This window comes from Falco biarmicus, chromosome 11 (genome assembly GCF_023638135.1).
Source record: "Falco biarmicus isolate bFalBia1 chromosome 11, bFalBia1.pri, whole genome shotgun sequence".
In the NCBI taxonomy this organism is placed as follows: domain Eukaryota; kingdom Metazoa; phylum Chordata; class Aves; order Falconiformes; family Falconidae; genus Falco; species Falco biarmicus.
Window position 1 is genome coordinate 33,538,958 of NC_079298.1, and position 18,901 is coordinate 33,557,858.

Below are 18,901 nucleotides of genomic sequence, written 5' to 3' on the forward strand. Positions count from 1 at the left end.
GGAGAAGGACACCAAAAGCACAGGGGTCTGCATTTTTGCATCTCTGACTTTACCTCGATGCCTGGTGTTCCCCCACCTCAGACTCCTACCCTGAGGTACTGTGGACCATGGATGCTGGAGATCCTCTCTGGTGGGTGCCCAGCCTTCCTTCTCCCTCAGGAGAGGACAACCCACCCACAGATTTTTAGGAAAGGGAGCAGGAATGCCTTTGTACTGGTTGTCACCCTTTCAGGGTACTGAACTGCTCACACGAACGTTGCACTTCAAAACCAGTGTGTTAATATGACAGCTTGGCCTGGAAAAGTCCCATCCCTGCATTCTTCCACCTCTGCACACGTAAGTTTTCTGTGAGGTAATTAAAAAGCACAGCCCTGATAATCACTGTGACTTCATTCCTAACAGTCAGTGGAAAAGGACAAAGTGGGAAATTTTTGTAAGGATTTCCAAAATGACTGGAAAGATAACACCTTATCCTTGCCTGTCAGTTCTGTTGGAAACAAAGCGTTCGAAAGGGCACATTTTTAGCAGTAACTTACAACCGTTCCACGGGCAGTTGTGAGACCCTTCACTTTAATTAAGGACATGCTGTTACGTTTAAACGTCTTAAGTCCCCCGGACACCTGCCCGCCACACGGGGCCTGTGTGGCCGCCGGGGCCGAGGAGCGAGGGCAGGCGGGCGGGAGGCGACGGGCGGGAAGGGCGGCCCGGCACCCGCCGCCGCCTGAGGTAACGCCGCCCCTCGCGGCCCGGCGGGAAGGGCCGGGGCGGGGCCCGCGGCGGGCAGGGGACGCTGCTGCCGCGCAGGCCCCGGCCCCCGCCCAGGCCGGCCGGCGGGCGCCGCTCGGACCCTCACCCGGGAGGAGCGAGGCGGGGAGCGCCCCCCGCGCCCTCACAGCCCGGCGGGCGGACCGGGACCCGGCCCCGGCGGCGGGAGGGGCGGGCGGTGCGTGGCGGCTCCTCCTCCGCGGCCTCCCCCCGCCTCCCCGCCGTGACGGCCGGGCGCGCCCCCAGCTCCGCAACGCCCATTCCCCGCCTCGGCCCGCCCCGGCTCCCCGGAGAGGCCGCTCCGCGCCCGGCTGCCGTCGCCGCTGCCGCGCTCGCACGCTTACTTGGAGCCGCCCGGTCCTCCGCGCTTCCCCGTCCTTTCCAGCCCGGGCCCCGAGCCGCGCCCGGCGCCTGCCGGAGGCTCTCCGCGGCGGGAGAGCCGCTGCGAGCGGCGGCTCCTGAGGTGAGCGTCCCCCGGGGGCCGGCGGGGGGGGGGGAGCAGCCGCGGGCGGGGGGCGAGGGGCGCCGCTTCCCTCGCGGAGGCCCGGGCCGGTGGCGGGCGGGCCGGGCGGCGCCCCAGCTCCGGGCCGGCGTCGGGGTCCGGGGAGGCCCCCGCGGGGCCGTGCCCGCCGCCGCGTCCCCCGGCCGCCGCGCAGCCGTTTTATTCCCTTATTTCTCCTCCGTATCCCGCCCCCCCTCTTCCCCCCCCCCCCCTTCCTCCTCCGAGCCATGTTTTATTCATGACCCCGCGGGGCTTTGTACGGGGAGCGGGCGCCTGCCTCCGCAGTTCGCCAAGTGCTGCCAGCCCCGGGGGCTGCGGGGGGACGGCGGGGGCTCACGGCGGCGCAGCGGCCGCAGGGTGGGCAGGGTTCCCCATCCGGGCAGGCGGGCCGGGGGCTGAGCGGCAGCTGTTGGCTCCGGGGGGTGCTGCGCTGCCGCGGCGCAGGAGCGGAGTGAGGCAGGGGGGTCTCCTGCTGCAGTTCCCCCGCTCGGAGGAGGGACATGGCTCGCTGCGGCTCCGCCGGCCTTATGGAGAAGAAGCAAGTCACTGCGAGGCTTTCTGTAGCAGGTTTTCTGTGTGTGTGTATATATATCTTCTCTTTCAAGGGTTCAGCAGCAAGCGAATTGCAACACCAAATGCCTGTAAGCCGGGCGGCACTTACACCATCACCGAGTTAACTGTAGATGTCAGACTGTGCTTGCACTGATGTGATGTCAGATTCGTAATAACGCGCAGAAATGGTGAATTCGGTGCAGGCTGAGCGTGATGGAGACGGCACAGACCCATCTGGCGTGGACAGGGTCGGTGGAGCCTCTTTCTTCCCTGGGGCGGGGCCTGCTGTGTAGGTAGTCCCCCGGTGCAGGCAGATCATAGGGGCACTGGGATAATTGTTATGGATTTGCAGGTGACTACGGACTCTGAGGAGCAGATATTTGTGCCTGGAGCAGAGATGCTTAGCTTGCTTTCCCCCACAAAGGTATTCCAGTGTGTGTTGGTTGGAGGGTCATTTGCTGATATGCCTGTCTTGTCTGTAACTTCCATGATGAGGCTGCCACCGTGGGTATCAGTCAAGGGGATGAATTTTGTTGTGTGCTGTAGAAAGCCAGCTGCGATCAATAGGCAGTTTCATATTAGCCCCCGGCTCTGCCTCTTGATTTCTCTTGGGCAGATCATGGACTGGTGAACTAAAACCGAGAGATGCCAAAACATATTCCTTGCCTTAATTCGTTTCCCATTTGCCTGCCCTTCACATTCCCCATGCCCTGGTTGGTTGGATTTCAATGGAAAAACTATGGTCCTGAGTCTGTTCAAAGAAATACGTGTGTTTTGGTTTTGCTTTTCTAACTTGCTGTTTGATAATAGCTGTAAGGCTACGTGTTTCTGAAGATCTCCTGTGTATGGGGGCTGGAGGTGTTTGCCCTTTGGTACAAGTGAAATGCACCGATACTGCTTGATGTTGTTTAAACCTTATATTATCTTGAGCGTTGTATGATGAGGCAGCTTGATTTGTTTAAGACTTTGTGATGTAATACAGTACAGTAATAATTATAAATCTTCTCATTGTCTGAAGAATCTTTAAATACTACTCTGTCTCAGGGGGTACTTCATGGGGTTCTGTCTCCAAGAGGTGCAGTCATGGATGAGCAGTGTTTGATACTAATAATGTTCATTTTGGGCTGAGAGGGCAGGAGCTCTTTGGCACTGGTACTTTAAGTTGTAATTTATGGGTGTGACATCATGTGGTAGATAAGCTTTTATGGGATCTGCCATGTAAATGATGGCCTTTGTTTATATACGTGCAATTACTTGTTTTGAAAATCCATGCTGTATATTTTGCTTAATAGCTTGCGCTGGAGCTGTGAATAAGATCTAGCAGAATGTGCTTTAATTGCGCAATATTGTTCAGCAGTTGAAAACGTTTCGCTTTATCTTGCGCTCACAGCCTGCACCAGGTGTGAAGTTACTACATTGCATCTGCACACTGCAGTGTGTCTTCCACAGTAGTTGGCTGTGAAAGCAGTGGCTGGGTGCTTTTATTTTCTTCTTTCTCCATGATCTCTTTCACTTTTTTAAGAGGTGGGGTGCTGAAGTGAGTGATTTCGACTAATCCATGCTGGAAAGAGCAGTTTGGTTATTTAAGGCTGCTGTAGTTTGTTATGCAATCAGATTAACAACGATCATTCAACTTTGGGTAAACAAATGATATATATATAACGTCGTGGATTAGGGCGAGTGTTTACATGGGAGAGGTGTGCTGCAGTTAGTGTACTGCAAATACTGGACAAAACCACAATGAGTGGACACAGTAACATAGTAAATAAGTGTTTGGTAAACTTCTTGGGATTATAATGGATTTAATATTGATTGTCTGTACTCCAGGAGCTTCTGTGGTGCATTAGGTGCTGCCCACATGCATGGGCAAACTTTCAGCTTCATTTAGTTGGCAGGTAAAGGCCTCTGCAAACATCTTTGTGTGCAGCCTGATCATGTCTGGGGTGCTGTGCAGGCGCTGTGCTGATTACAGTGCAGGTGTTGGGTCTAGAAAGATGACCAAGGCTCAACTGGAAGCTTTTTAAAATAATAAAAAAATACAATTCCAGACACATTTGCTGAAGCTGGCAGCCCCTCAACTGGTCCATTATTATTTGGCTATTTCTTCTTGTTGTCGTGGAAGCAGCATTGCCACAGGTAGAGATTTTTAAGGCTTGTCGCCCTGAATCTGCTGAGAAAGGAGGTGGTGACGTGCATGCTGCCCAGCAAAGGTCGGCGCAGGAGTAGGTGGTGTGGGCATTACTGGTGTATCTGAGGTGAGATCCCACCGAGAGAGATGAGAGCCGATACAGAAGGGGGGAGGTGGAGGCCTGGGGTGCGTGGGAAGGAGCTGGAGTGCAGGGAGGATCCTGGTAGGTGTTCAATGGCGCTACAACAGGGGCCTCTCTGTGTTTGTGCGCGCAGTGCCTCGCTGGGACCCAGTTCGCAGCTGCGGCGCAGGGATCTCGCATGGGCTCTGGTGCTGGAGAAGTGGACCTCGCTCTAAAAATACTGTAGCATGAAACATGCCCACCGTTAACTACGGTATGCAGTGGTGTCAAGTGTGCAGGGAAAGCAGGAATAACTGACTCCTGGCAGTCGGTTTTCCAGAGGCCTTCGTGTTGGTGTGGAACCTGAACCCTTCCAGCCTTCCTCTTGTTCAGGGAAAGATAAGGTACCCTCCTGGATGCTGCTTTTCTGTCCTTCAGCAGAACATGATGGAACAGGACTATGTTTTGGATACACATTCAAAAATACTCCAGTAGGTGGCTTTTTTTATTACTACTATTACTTATTTCCTTGCGGACTGTGTTTAATTCTATATAAGCAGGCATCTAATTGCAAAGGGATTTCACAGGCACTTGTAAATATATATCACTATGCTACTGGCTGATCTTTGTGCTGTATAACATATTTGTGCCTAAATGTACACAAGCACATTTTGGGTATACTGGAATCTAAAGAGGAACTTCGGGGAATTGGTAATACTGTTAAGGCTGTATTATTGTAGGACGTTCAGAGAGGAGGTGGTGTGGAATCTGATATGCAATCAGTAATTTTAAGACTATTTCTTTTACTGGTACTAGTCTCCTTCAGCTCTGATTTGTTAACCGGTTGGTATCTTGTCGTCTTCAATTTTATGAACTGAATAAGAGCAGTTATTCTTGGTCAGACTAGAGACCTGTCTAGCTCAGTATCTTTTCTGATAAGGCCACTTACATGTGGATAGGAAAACTGTAACTACAGCATTCTCTTCCTGGTAAAACCCTTCCAGCCATCATTACTCTAGGAAATCTTTGGGCTGGCAGTTCCATTGAGGCTGTTGTGTTTAATAGTTGCTGATGGATTGCCTTCTCTGAAAAATGTCTTATTTGTTTTGAAAAACGTCTTATTTGTTTTGAAAAACTTCATGGCATTACTGTTCACACCATCCTGTGTCGGTGAACGTCTGGTATAATTGTGCACTCTGCAAACAATTTTATTTTACTTGTTTTACAACTTGCCATTTGAAGTGCCTGCCCTGTGATTTTATCTCAGTTTTGGAAGAATATCTTCCTTTTCAGATTTTTCACACAGAAAAGTACTATATATGGGGATGTTAACAGGTCTTAGAATGTATAGAAGGGTAATTGCTGTAAATTTGCAGTAAGGTATGCTCCCAGCCCCATTTACAATCACCTTTTATAGATACGTACCATTACGGCTGTTGTGTTTAGGTGAATGCATGCAAAAAAAATGTTGAAATACAAGAAGTGATGTGATTCTGCAGCTGTACATCTTGTACATGGTTCACAGTAAGTCTTGATTCAGAGCAACTCTGGCATCAAAAGAGTTGCTGTATGCCAAGGATCCACTTCAGCAGTGTTGTCTGAAGTTCTTCCCAAAGTAAATCTTTGCAAGGTGTCTCATGCAACATTTTAGAGGATGTGGAAGATGTGGGGAACAGAATTTTAAAACCGTATTGAAGAGCTTGAAGTTAAGAGGTACAGATTCCAGTAAGTGCAGCATCATGCAGTAAAAACAATTACTAGGTCCTTGATTTGTTCTTTAGGTTAGCTTTCAACATGCCGTCCTGGACCACTTCAGGAACAGATGAGTGTTAAAAAGTCATGGTTTAAGTTCCACTTTTTCCTCTGTGTGGCAGAGAAGCAGGATCTTTTGACTGTGATTGACTTGCAGTATTTGCTTTTGTACCAGTGGACCAGGAGTCTGGGTTACAGTTTGTTGTCCTAGACTTTGGTACTAGTGGTAATGGTAGTTGTTTGGTGTATTAAAAGAAGGCATCCAAAGGTTGTTGATTTATTATTATGGCAGCTTCTGAAATCCTATTGATAAAAAATGGGTAAAATTTTCATGGTTGTAAAGCAAGCAGAAAACCTTTGTTTTGTCATTTCTACTGTTATTCCACCCGTAAGCCTGTAAACTTATGATTAAAGTGGGTGGAATTTCAGCTTACTGGTTTATGGGTGGGATAATAGTAGAGAGTGACCAGACAAACGTTTTCAGTTTGTTTTAAAAATAGAGGCACTTACATAATGATGCTATACACAACAACAGTACATGCATATGGATAAGATCTCTGCAACAGTGTGTTAATCCAAGAGCATCCTTTGCTAGCATGTCTGCCATCCCTTGGTTCAAAGGAAGGTAGTTATGGAGTGAAGAGATGCCAGTGCCAAGTGATTTAACTGGAGTATTGGTCCAGTCCTGAACAGCCTTTAGGCAGGGCTCTGGATTAGAGATCGGGAGAAATAGATTTTTAAACCATGATGAGCTCTTCATCTGTTATCCAAATGGGGGGAAGAACATGCATTCTCTTTTGTGGAGCACTGTCTTACCTGCCTGTGTTTTGAGTTGTTTGCAGAGATTCACCTCTTAATGTGTGGCATGCGCTTAGTGAAACTGAGGCCTCTTTTTGAGGGCGAAGTGCTGTGGCTAGTAAAAAAAATCCCAAACCAGTGAATGTGTCTGAAAGCATCAGGGTCTTCCCTCTTACTATGGAAATGGTCCCAGTTTGTTTTTCTTAGTAGGCTTTATTGCATATGTTTGGAAAAAGACAAAAAGCAAGTTCACTTGAAATACGTATTTAATAGGAAAAATTTTCCAGGATATATATATACAGGTGGGCATTTTCCCAAAAGTGTGTTAGGCATTGAGACCGTAACTATGTTGTTGCTAACCAAAATTCTAGCCCTGAACGTATCTATAAATACCATAGCCTCACCCCTTGGACTCAGTGAAACGATATATAGCTGGAATAATTTCATACATCAGGACATAAAAGGACCTTGGTGAGCTTGTGCTTTTATAATGAACAAGGAAAAGTTTATCCAAGTTGCCCAACAGAGGAGTTTATCCACACAAGGACAGCTCTTCATTTGGTGAGGGGGAGGGACTTACCTTTTAAACTTTTTTCCTTAGGATTTTTATCTCATCCCATCCCAAGATTTTATTAATAAAGGCAAAACAACTTCAATGTGATTATGTGTGTTTGGCAGACAGACTTCTGTGTTTTAGAGTCATGGCTAACTATAGATTTGTGGAGCCTGTGCAATTTAGGATATCGGGCAGGGAGATTGTTTTAGCAGGAAGGCACAGAGGAGCGAATGAATAGCTGTCTTCCCCTGTGTTACAGTGGCAGCAGCATTTTCTGTGAATTTTGCAGGTTTTGGTGTTGACTTGTGCTGATGTCGGTGTGCCATTCCTAGGGAAACGTGCTTGCTGAAGTTCACCTTTCTGTTCGGAGAATTCCTTTTGAATTGCTATTCAGTGAAGTTCTGAATATTGAATATTTGCACATCTCCACCAGAGAACAGTCTGAGGGAAGAATCAGCTGGTGAAACAAATCAAATGCTGCTGTCTTAAGGGCTGATAAGGGTCTGTAGGTCCATTTTAGCATCAGCTTTGAGGGGTGACTAAGATGTTTCTCTGTTCTGGCAATACCTAGTTTGGATCTCGCTGCTTAATTTTGTCTACAGGCCTGCTCATCTCAGCTGCAGCTTCTAGGGAGTGCAGCTGATGTGCAATAAATGTACTGACAAAATGTGCAGGAGTTTGGTCTTTTCTGGCAGATGGAATTACAAAGCACTCTGTCACTAGGAAGCTGCTTTCAGCAGCGGGCTGAAAGTAGGATGTTTAAAGATGTGGTTGGGGCTGCTGATCTTGGTCAGCCATGTGATGCTGAAGGATTGGGTACTGTTCTTTTTCTTCCAGTGCAGTTGTGCTTGTTACGTACGCACGGTAGCTGTGGTCTGGTGGATGCCCAGAGGCTCAGCTTTCTCTTCTGAGCCTTTATTTTTGCAGGAATCTGAAAGAGCAGAACTGAAGCTGCTGAATAAGCCAGACTGAATTCAAGGGAGCAGAGCTGGCGGCTCTTCCCTTCAACCAGCATGGAAATGCACGGAGGAGAAACTCGTATGGGTACTTCAGGGACTTGTTTTATTAGCGGGCGAAAGAAAAGCCAGCCAGGGTTTTCTAATACTGCCTCTTGTTATTTTTACCACTCAGAAGTTCTTACGGACAGAGTTGTTTTTTCTTATGATTTATGTTTTTAAATTACTACCTAGTTTTCAGGTGTGGGAGCCTATAATTTTAAGTGTCTGACCAGTGCTACTGAAATGAAAATCAGAACTTACCAATGAATAAGCTTCTGAGATAGTTTCTGTTGTTTTCCCTCTGTTTGGGGGAGGAAAAAAAATAGTAAGCTGGATCTGTTCTGCCTTTGTCATGTCAGATAAGGTATATCTTTGAGGTTAAAAAGTCTTGATGCTCATGGGAGAAGAGGGACCACTTCTTTCTTTTGTCTCAAATGTTGCAGTGGAGGATACTAATTAACCACCAAACAAATTGGGTTTGGGGGAGTTTGCCTTTCCTATCACAGTGAAAATGTTTTGTTTGGAAGAGCTGCACGAATTACACCCGCAGGCATTCATACAGAGATAAATCAGCGCCTGGCTGCCCAGAATTTTCCTGTTTCAGTCTGCAGAAATATGCTAGGAAAGCTTTTGAAACGGCACAGCCAGTCTGCACGTTCTGGAGCAGATTGTGTACCGGAGACCGCGGCACAGCCCTGAGCAAAGACGTCAGCAGCGAGGAGCGACTGTCATCCCCAACACAAGTAGACAGACTCCATCAGCGTGACAGACCGGCGACGCAACACTAATGGGCAGATCATGATGATTGTCAGCTTGGAATATAGGGTTTGTTTGTTGTTCTTCCCCCAACGACAGGAGCTGACTCTGAGGTGGATTTTCCTATAACTAGCATTCTGCATCTTTGATGTTTTGGCAAGAGTGAGGCTATTTCCTAAAATAAATAAATAAATAAATAATGGAATAAGAGGCCTCAGGCTTAGTAACAGCATTTAGGAGAATGACAAATGTTCAGCCTTGTGGAGCTACGTTTAGTTGTATGTTTATTTGGTGGATTTTTACAAGCACCAAGCACAATGGAAAGTTATGCACTTGACTCTTCACTGAGTCACAATGGGATTCAGGGGGCCTAATTTCATAAAGACTATGAAAATCCCAGACTTTGTGATATAATATTTGTTTGCCGTTACACCGCTGTGCTGATCTCTGAGCCTTTTCTCATCCACAGCAAATGCTTGGGTGCTGCAACAGAAATAGTTTAAAAGCCAATGATTTGAGGGAAAAGAGCTGGAGCTTCTTCGATGTCTGGGGACTGGATAAAGTAGGATTAATCTGGCATTAGGGTAGAAACTTGTGAGAGAAGCCCGGTCAAGTGACTGGCTGGGGCGAGGGAGGGTTCATGAAGTCAAAGTCGCTTCTTCTGCCAAAGCGGGATCAGGCTGACATCTTTGTGATGGGGGCTTTTGCCTGGGCACTCCCACAGGCTCCGGGTAGCTGTCACGTACTTCTTCCACAGTTGCTTGCCAGTCTGCAGGCTCACACCTTAAAAAAAAAACCTCTTGAACTGAACAGCTTGCCAGAAGGTCGTTAGAAATTTAATACTACAATTTAATGAGGTTTGTGAGTTACCTGTAACACAAATAACAGTGCTGACGACTGCTTTTCAATTATTACTTTTTGTACAGTGTGTTGTTGGCCATTAAGATGGGTTGTCTACATAAAGTGGTTCCATAAAATGCGAATTATTAGCTTCTATGTGGGTCAGAAAACATTGCATACTTGGTGTAACTCTTGTAGTTAAATAGACTCCTTTGTTAAGCAAATAACTTAAGCACTGGTTGCTCTTAGCAGTGTCAAAAACATACCTGAATTCTTGCTGAGTGTAAATAAAGCGTTTCAGCTTTGAATGATGACTGCAGGATTTGGCTTAAAAGCTATTTTTGGGCCATGGGCACAGCCCAAAGCCGGGGGATGTACGTGGCTCCACTCCTGGAATGGCGTCAGGATGGAGGATGACTCAGTCACCCCTGCAACTTCCTTGTTGCTCCAGAAAGGTAGTGATTTATTACAGGCCTATGTCAGCAGTAAATACCCGTCCACGCGGCGCCGATTCAGCCACTCTGAAAGTGGTAGTTAAGGATGTGCACCCTGTCTTTGCCTGCTCCATCCCTCTCAGCTCCCTTCCCACCCATCAGCTGCAGAGGGTGTAAACAAACACTTAGCCTTTCCTCCCCCATACTTTGACTGCCGGCCAGGAGGCCCATGTGAGGCTGAGAGCAGAGATCCTGTTCTCGCAGATAGAAGCACGGTGCATGCCAGCGTCAAGATTTGGATGGTGTTCCTGTCAAGTCAGGGAAGATTGGCTGTGGAATGCCTGCAGGGTTTGGTCTTCTGAGGGCAGTCAGGTTGAAGCAATAGCAAATGTGGCAGAATCAGCACATAGTGCTGTTGCTGCTGGGTGAAAAATTGGTCCAAACCCTTCCAGGCCCTGCCCTGGCCTTCCTTTGTAGGCAGAACAGGTTGGGCAGCAGCATGAGACCAGAGGAAACTACAGAGAAGAAGGTGAAGTTCACTGAGAACATTTGTTAAGCGCAACAGGTTGAGGACTCTTATTTTTCTGGGGTTTAAGCTGGCTTGCAATGCGTGAGGAGGAATTTCTTTGCACCTGTTACAATTAATGAGAGTAAGGCAAGTAGTTGTGTTACTGCTGGCTTTCCCCTCCTGCCTGCCCTCTAAAAGAAACCCCAAGGTACAAAAAAATCACCACCCTCATTTTGAAATAAAACCCTTTATTTCACATGTAGGAATGATCCTACTGATGTCAAAGGATTGTGGAAAATAGCATCCTAATGGCAACACCTCCTCCCTTCTCTTCCACCCTGGTTTCCCAAGAGGTACTGCTATCATGGGAAAGCACATGAAGAACCCACTTGCTGTTTCTTGCCATCACAGCCCTTATCTTTTTAGTGGAGGGTAAATACCAGGATAACTGTTTTCCTGTATTTTTTTTGCCTTAAGTCAAATGCAGAAGAAACAGCTCTTTTCTGGGGTGTTTTTGCTTTGGTGTATGCTTTGAAAATGCATGTAACAGGCTGTTGTTGGCCATAGTCAGTGTCAGCCAGTTCCTGAGATGTGGTCTCTTGCAAGCAGGAGGTAGATGTTAATGCAGTCCTTGTGAGAGGCAGAGGTGGGATGGAAGATCCCAGGTGAATTACCTATGCCAAGGAAACTATCCCAAAAAAATCTGCTCTGGATTTTCTGAGCGTGTGAGATCAGCTCCACTTTTGATCTTGGCTGTGACTGAGTATTGGCAGGAATAAAAGCCACAGGTAACAATGGAGGTGGCCCTGAAGATTTCTTGGTTTTGCTTTGATGGTTGCTACCTGGTGAATCGGACGGTCCTGTTTACTGACAGATTCTCATAGTGAGTAAATTGGTGACCTGTGTGCCTTTTCAGGTGTTCAATTTCCCATTCCTCTCTTTCCTGCCTACGATTTTGCATTCTTTCTCTTTACCTGCTGCCAGCTCCTGTGACATCTCATGAACACGCCTGGATTGTATTTTGTGTTGAAAAGGTTTTATTGCTTTGAAAATACTGAGCATGGTTGAACGCGAAAAAAAAGAAAATAGCATGTGAGCTTCCCAGTCTGCTGCTTCTGTGCCAATAAAGTCGAATTCCCCGAGTTAGCCTTGATATCCGTGAAGTCTTTTCCAAGCGTGAGCTGAATTGAGCTGAGGTGCTGTCTGTGGCAATGCTGATCTGATCTCAGTGTTCAGGGAAACAAAACCAGTGTTGGAGGAGATGCAGGGACCTTTCTGTATCGTCAGACTGCAGGACTGGTTTTGTGTCTCTATTTGAATGTCAAAGAGGAGATGGAAAACAGAAGATGGGAGTGACTTTCACCCTTAAGGTAACGTATGCCTCTTGATGGTGGGGATTGCAAACTAGTTTACCAGTCTCTAGTTCATCGTTCCTACCTGGTCATTAGCTAGCGCGTCTGGTAGGTTTATGCATTCGATTAGTCACTGGAGGTGCTCTAGGACAAAGTTTAAAACTGATGGAAGTTACAGCAGTCTGTGGTGCTGTGTGTGTTGTTCTTACCTGGAAATTTAGGAGTACGCCCTTGGTGCTGTGTGCAGTTGTCTTTAGCAGTTCCCCTGGTTTTTATCCTGTTTGCTGCTTTGTTACAGGTCTATACCAGGAAGGCTTAGATGAAATGAGTGCCCAAAAGGGAAGTTTTAGGGAATATTGGGAAGAAGTATAAAGGAGAACAAGTGTGCACCAGAAAACCAGGTACAAAGCATGCATTGAGGAGGAAAAAACATACATGCTTCCAGGTGTTAATGGAATAGGAGAAAAATGGCATGGCAGAGTGAATAATGCAGCTGGGTGAGAGCTGGGAGACCACAGCTCTGTTTCCCAAGAGGCTGTGGAGCTGCTGTGGCTGGAGTTGCCCATTCAGACTCCTTGCAGTTGCGACGGTGTTTTTGTGGCACGCAGCATGGTACGACTCTGATCTTGTTCTGTGCCTTGTTATCAGAAGAATAAAAACAGGTCCCTTCTCTTGGCTTCGAATTTATCTTTTTAATTATTTAAATAGAGTGAAATCTGGATTATTTTTCTAAATCCTTTGATCAACTTGAACCTCAGTAGCTTAATTCTATTCTCGTAACAGGTTTGCTTTTCAAATACTATTTTTACATTCATAGTTACGAAGAAGAGTATTTCCTGTTGCTGTCTATGGCAAATACTAATGTTCTGAGTTCAGTCTTGGGACTGGGGTGTCCCTTGCTATTTCCTGATGGCTTTTGTAGCTGTTCTCCCCCTGCTTCTTCAGGGTGAAGAGAGTGCTGATTGATTGCAGGTTTATATTGCTAATAACTATAAACAAGCAATTCTGACTCATTGGTCATGGAAGATGGAAGTACAATCAAATATTGTGGCTATGTTAATTTGTTTACATATAGGGAAATTATGTAAATATCAGTGCAGATTATGTTTAGCCCCTGTGTGTGCTTGCATTCAGTACCCTGGGGCCAAAACTGTGTACTGCTGAAGTCATGGAGAATTTTACTCTTGAGCTTAGTGAGGCTAGGATTTAGCTTCTGAATGTTTAGAGGCACAGTGTTTTTTTAACACTGTTAAATGCCATAGAGGAAGGATTCTTGTGGCTTTACATTACCATTAAAGCCATAAACACAGATGTGTGAAAGGACAAAGTAAGCTGAAAACATGTCTTTCTGTCTTTCTGATTGCCCTCTTTAGAAGATGTACAGCTCCCCTGCACATCTGACTTTCAGTTGTCCCCCAACTTCAACTCCCCCCCTCCCCTCCCCCATCCCTTCCTACAGTTCCTACCTACCTTGTACAGCCTGAAGCTTGGGTTTGTGTGGACTAAAAATTAATATTGAAAAAGAAGTTCAGAGTAACGGTTGCCCACCACGATGCCCAGCAAAGGATGTACTGCAGGGGCTCTCAGCATTGCTGTGCAGGTGAGGTAGGCTAGCTCTTCATTTTGGAGAGAAGAGGTAGAAGAGCCTTGACATGTTGTTTCTGGGTCATTGCTATCAAGAGCTGGTATCAATAAGCAGAGAAATGGTATGGAGAGCAGGAGTAGTGTGTCTGTTCCTAAACGTTGGAGGTGGTGAGGTAGAGGGCTGGAGATGAAACATGAAGAGCTAAACAGCTGATGGCACGAGGCTGGAAACGTGAGCAGGAGGAAAGGAGACATGAACTAATGAAACCAAAAGGCACTTGCTGTTGAAAAGGAAATTGTGCAAGGGCACACACGTACTTTGCTTTACTACCTCAAGGTGCATGGTAAAGGCGGTAGAAATGATCAAATCCTTCCTTCTCCTGTTCTTCATATGGTGTGTATTATGAATAAAAGCTTTCTGAGTCAGAGGCTCAGAGCCATTTTCTGTAGGCTGTGATGCAGGGTGCTGGGCTTTTCCTTTTAGAGGTAGCAATACAAGAAATGAGCCTGTCAAAATGAGGACAGAGCCTGCTCTCTGGCAGTGGGCTGTAACCAGGGGTGGTAGTGCCACATCCTAAAGCTGGGTCTTGGGCTGGTCACCCCTCATTGCCAGTGACACCCCAGGTTCTTGCGGGAGGCACCAAGCAGTGCCTGCTCTTTGTGCACCCTTCTCTTTTAATGTGTGAGATATAGTTGGGCTGGATTCACCAGCTGAATCATGCTGAGTGCTGTTGTTAGCAGTGGGCAAGGGGGAAGAGGAAAGAAAGGATTTGGTCTCCATTTAGTGGTTTTCTGCAACTCCGAAGTATTAAAGATAAGTCAAAAAGCTTCTAAGTATTCCAGTTGTGAAGTGCAGTGATTTTGCTTAGTGCGCTTCACTGATTCTTCCTGTCATCTTTTCCAGGTGGAAATGTTAATATTCCACTTAAGAACAGTATTTCTTCTGATACCTGGCTGCATCCATTGTTTGTTCCCTAAACCCTTCTTTCTAGCACATACTGCTTAGATAACTGGTGTTATGTCAAAATAGTCACCACTTGTGTTAGTTCGCTGCTTCTCAGCGGTGCTGGTTTGTATTTGAAATTGCAGGACAGATAAATAGACAAGTGTGCAAAAGGCAAAACAAGAAAGAAAGAAATTGTATTGGATTAAAATCTATTTTACCATGGTACCTTAACTATAGTTAATCAGGAATATGTCTCTGGGGGAGAACTAAGGCTAAGGATGAAATTTTATGGATGACCCTTCACTTGTTGAACCTGGGATGGGGCTTGATGGAAGAAATCGTAGGCTTATCATGGCACTGACATAGTGTTAGGAACGAGGGGGCAGTGGCTGACCCTGCAAATACTGGCTGTGGGAGTACATCACTCTCATGATTTCAGTAGCTTTTACTGGTTAATGTACCTGCGTGGTGGGGTTGAGGCTTGTTTGTATTTCTGTTCTATGTCAGCACCCTTACTGTCTTGTGTCATGCAGCAGACCTACAAAACCCAAACCAGCATGAATTTCTGCAGAGTTTCGTGTTGCCACTTGTGTTGGCACATGGTGTATTTGACAGGAGAAGTACTGGCAGGACACCAAAGAACAGGAGCTGTCTTGTAGGCCAGCAGATGTAATGGAGGTAAGGCACTGTGCCTGCTTCGGTAGGGCTTCGTATCAAAGACCAATTGCTTTAGTGTTGGTTTTGAGTGGGCAACTTCATGTGTGTAGTATCTGCAGATTCCTAAGCAACATAAAGTTGCGTCATGGGTGTTTATCGGTTTAACATTTTAAATAGATTCTAAATATATAAAATGCTAAAAGCTTAAACTTAAACCTACACCTTTTAAAGAAGTTCCATGATTAACTTTACTTGTAAGTCAAAATGATTTTATTATGGCGTTTCCTGTCACCAGTGCTAATACCATTTCCCGTTTTGATTTCCTTTTCTTAAATTTCCCCTCACCACGTTACTGATTGTGTTATGCTAGCACAAGGAAACTCCGGATGAGATCAGGTGTCGTTCTGGGAAGCAGAGTCATGACTTTTGTCAGGGAAGTTGACTTCCCAAAGCTCACAAGGTAGAGAGGAGCAACCAAGGGCAGGTGGGGAACAGGGAAATGGGCAGGAGAGCCAGATAGGAACCCTGTGCCGTGATGATTGTTCCATGTTGATTTGCTGTGTTGCGTTCAGTACAATTTTAGTTATACCTTGAAGAGGAAAAATTTGTCTCTGTGCTTGGGTTGGGATAGGAAAGAGCATTACGTGGTGACTTCACTCTTTACTTGGTGTGTATTCCTACACCCTTTCCCAGGTATCCACTTTTTATTTCTGTTGGGTGCAGGATGAAATGGGCCTTTAGTCTGACCTGATGTAGTTAAGAATAACTCTGCCTTGTCAGCTGATTTTTAAAGTCTTTTGTGGGCTTGTGGGGTCCGTGTAGACAGGAGGTTCCACTGCAGGCTTCTGGGAGAAGGAATACACTTTTAAGTTGTTTCCATATGTCCCCCACTGATCTTATTGGGTAACAGCACTTCCGGAAAGCAGAGAAATATAATGGAGGCTTGCTGTCAAATGTCGGGGAAAAAAAAAAGAAAAAAAAAAAAAAAAAGCCCTATTGCTGCCACACATGGAAGAGCAGAGGGCTGGAAAAGTGGAGCCTTCTTTTGCTTGTGCTGTGCTACTTGTACTTTGGTTTCCTGTATGTGAAATGATATAAAAATGCAAGCCACCTCTATGTGGCACATGAGGATGAACAAGTAAAAGCTCAGTGAAACTCCAAAATATTTCCCCTGCAAAAAGGAGCAACTATTCTCTTGGGTTGCAGGAAGGGTTGCCTATCTTTCATTTCTTTTACAGTGTTTTCTCATCTTCCTGTCAGATGAGTGCTAAAAGAAATGCTGGTATTTTTACAGCCTCTGAGGAATGATGGATTATCGTCTGTTAATGGACTGACTGTTTAATTGAAATAGTGAATTTTGAGTACTTTGTGAGTGCCTTTGCTCCTTGTGTGTTGTTACTCAGTGACTATGGTGTATGAGTGCTTGCTAGTGGGAAAACTCATTTTCATGTTTATACACTTAATGATTTGTTTTGATCAAAAAACTTACCTTTAGTCTCTTTTAAGCCAGTAGAAAAATTAACTTCCTCTTAAAGTCGTTATTTTTTTTTGAAGATTGCACTTTTCCCCCCAAAGTCTGCAAGTAGCAGTTTTCTTCGTTTCCTGCCTCCTCACCTATGCACAGCCAATCAGAATGCTATTTTTTAAAATCCAAATTTGATTTTTATAGTAAATTAACAATGTATTCTGTTCTCCATCAGATTCCTCCCTTAGCTGAGGTCAGCACATAGTGACAGAAGTGATTAGCCAGCAGCTCTTTAAGCACAGAGGGTTTGTAATGTCCAGCCACCTGAAACACCTCTGTTCTGTAAGATGAGTGAGAGTACTGCAACGTGTGACTACATGCCATCCTTCAAAGTCCCCTCCTCAGTTTTAATTACCCTAGACCTGGCTGAGGTTTGCTTTCAGTTTATATGACAAAAATATATGTAGGATTGGCGGATTCAGTCACGCCTTTGTGCTGGGTGTGCAGTTGAACAAGTGTGAGTCTAGTGCGTGGTTAGAGCTCTGCGGTTTCGTTTCTGCATTTCTGTCAAACAAATTCACATCAGCATTTTTTATAAGTGAATGCTTCATAAGCCAAGTAGAATGTATTTTTATTCATTTGATGTGAACACAAGCAAAAATACAAAACAGAAGACAAATGCAAATGTGTAAGGAAATACCTGTAATAAAGATTTTCCTTAAGTGAATTCTGTTTTAAGTGAATGGAGAGCACAGATTATTTGCATGTGTGTATACACATGCATTTTTTCATCACAGAAACTACTGTGTGTCACTTAGTACTGATATGAAATGGTGTTTGGGTATCGAAGTCAGTGGTGGATGGCCATCTGCCATGTACTACTTGGATACGGGTTTGTGGCTGCAGACACCCATCTGCAGCTCTCGCCCATTTCTGCTGCTCACCCGTTACCACAGGACTGTGCAAAATCCTGTGGGTAAGATGACTTGCACAAAACATTGATTGCTGTGATACCCATTTCATTCTTAACGCTACTTAGTCACGGTATCCGCTGACGCAAAAGAAATTATATACTCTGTGCAGATGTGAAAGCAGTCATAATATAAATGCACACGCTTCTGAAAAGTAACTCTCATCAAAGGCACAGTTGTCAGTAGCATAAGGTATAGGTGATAAATGAAGGTGTATTTGTAACAATAATAATATTTATTGTAGATTTTAAATAAGTAGCAGTATGCATGAGGATATAGTAGAGCAGATTGCAGCGCAGGCCGGCTACCCAAATAAGTATCCGGTGCCCCCTGATTTCTCCAGGATTAGTGTTGGTGACAGAGACACTACCTGTGATTCCAGGTTTGGTATCTTTTGCATGCCCTGAGTTAATTAGTGATTTATGTGCAAATTGAATTGGATCACAATGATTATTGTGGTGTCTGTGCTTAAGGAAGCATGTACGGGTATGTAAGATTTTGGGAGAAGCAGGTGTGTATAGCACAGATAGACCATGGCAGCGCTAAGCTCCAGGCTTAGTTTTGGTTTCTGCGGGCTCCTTTTGCTTTGCCTTGTGTGCCAAAGCCTCGCTTACCCTTAACTTTCACTCCCCCCCTGCGCCCCCCCCCCCCCCCCCGCCCCTTAAGATGGTAATTGGCCTTTAGCCAAAAGATGTTGCTGCTGAACCCTTTAGAAGTGAAAGCCAATCTAAACATTCAAGCACTTTCTCTGGGGTGATCTTCAGAAGCATGAAGCAGCCACAACAGCAAATCTGCTTGAGCATCTCCTGTGGTCTGGAGCTTTGGAAACCCAGCTTGGGTTGTATGTTTGGTGTCAGCAGTTGCCCTGCTCTCAGTGGCTTTCCTTTCTCCTTTGTCAGCTTTGGGAGGGAGCAGACTTGAAGCAGAAAGAGAAGTGGAGACTGAAATGAGTATTTAATCACTTTGAGATTTCTTTCACTGACAAATAAAATCTCCGCTTGATTTCTGCAGGAGGAGCATTTGCCAGAGCCTTGCCAAATACTCCAAAAAAGGAGCTGGAGAATGTTAAACACAAACTCCACAGCATTTTGTGGGAGTTTATTCTGTTGTTTCACTAAGTGACTCATCTCCAGAAAGATCCATCCACTCCACTATGTATATGTGGGGGAAAAAACCCCACCCTGACAAAGGTCTTTAAGCCATCTACAAAACAGTG

The 18,901-nt window shown here is 45.7% G+C and overlaps 1 protein-coding gene across 2 annotated transcripts in view; it reads left to right on the forward strand.

Annotated features, from left to right (window-relative positions):
• Window positions 1-838: 838 nt before the first annotated feature.
• C11H1orf21 (chromosome 11 C1orf21 homolog) overlaps window positions 839-18,901 on the forward strand; it is a 125,104-nt gene continuing 107,041 nt past the window's right edge. The window contains exon 1 of one of the 2 annotated variants that reach the window (XM_056356260.1): window positions 839-1,228. The gene's annotated coding sequence lies outside the window, so the exon portion shown is untranslated. Of the gene's footprint in view, window positions 1,229-2,169; window positions 2,244-18,901 lie in introns of those variants that run through there. The other variant, XM_056356262.1, reaches the window with a different exon arrangement.